This window comes from Arachis ipaensis, chromosome B04 (assembly GCF_000816755.2).
Source record: "Arachis ipaensis cultivar K30076 chromosome B04, Araip1.1, whole genome shotgun sequence".
Classification (NCBI taxonomy): domain Eukaryota; kingdom Viridiplantae; phylum Streptophyta; class Magnoliopsida; order Fabales; family Fabaceae; genus Arachis; species Arachis ipaensis.
Window position 1 is genome coordinate 19712746 of NC_029788.2, and position 1212 is coordinate 19713957.

Genomic DNA, 1212 nt, shown 5'->3' on the forward strand with positions numbered 1-1212 from the left:
GAACCGATTTTCAGAACATTGATTATAATCAGAACATGTTCAACCTAATAGCATAAATGATTTAAACTACCCTTTAATCACATTAATTAATTATACAATATAAATTAATACCAATTATCTCTACATTCTAAGCAGATGAAGACTCTTAGTTAAAACAATGTGTGGCTCCATCAGATGAAATTGAATTTGCAGTGGCTTGAGAAGGAGCCTCAATAGCCTCTACACTATTGGTATCTTCAAATGTTGCTGGTGCTTGAGGTTAAAGTGAACGAGAAGCATTGTTGTTTTCCCTCTCATCTACAAACTTCAATGAATTTTTTATGCATTTACCCCTTGACATGATTGTGTAATACCCAGTCTAACTGAAATTAATTAAATAATAAGTTAAATAGGACCGAATATGATTGGAAGATTTGGCAATTGGAATTTGATAATTTAAATATGATATTTGGATTCAGTGAATTTTTCCGAGTCGAAAAACATAGTTTTCTGCGTAAAAGCGCACAGTAAAATTTTGACCGGCAGTACCAGCTAAGATCTGTCTGGTACTACAGCTGAGGAAATTGATTATGAGTAAATAAGATTAAGAAATGAGGAATTATAATTAGGGGAGGTAGAAATTTTTAAAGTGCGATTTAGAGCGCTAATCTTAAAGGGTTTTGGCCCAAAATTGGGCCAACGGACAAAAATAAGTAAACCGGGCCTAAGTGGGTCCAAGACCCAACATATATAAACATTAGTTGTGAGCATTTCAGCTCATTTTACTCTAAAAGGAAGGGTTGGGGCACTGATTTGGGAAGAGAGAAGAGAAGAGAGAAAACCTAACTCTCTTTGATCTTCAAACCACCATAACTTGAGTTACGGAGCTCCGATTGACGAGCCGTTTACGGCCACGCGTCGCTCTTCTCATCCTCTATAATTCTATCTAAGTTTTGTGGTGAGTATTCCATTTATCTCTGCCCAGTTTTCGAAATTCCCCACTGTTACACGTTTTTGGGTAGTTAGTGTTAAAATCTTGTGATTTTGGGTGTTTAGGGATACTCCAACATGGATTCTAAGCGGGTTCTATCCCTACTTCATATGGGCTGAGGTAAGAAGTACTCAAACCCTTGTGATTTGTCATTTTTATGAGCCCTAGGTTGATGTATGTATGTGATATTGGTTATGTTAGTGTATTTGGTGATGTTGGTGCACAATTGGGAGATTGGTATT

General features: G+C 36.5%; 1 long non-coding RNA gene across 1 annotated transcript in view; it reads left to right on the plus strand.

Annotated features, from left to right (window-relative positions):
• Nucleotides 294-1212, plus strand: part of LOC110270559 — a 4515-nt gene continuing 3596 nt past the window's right edge. Inside the window, exon 1 of the long non-coding RNA XR_002360197.1 lies at nucleotides 294-344. This is a non-coding gene — a long non-coding RNA (uncharacterized LOC110270559). The remainder of the gene's footprint in view (nucleotides 345-1212) is intronic.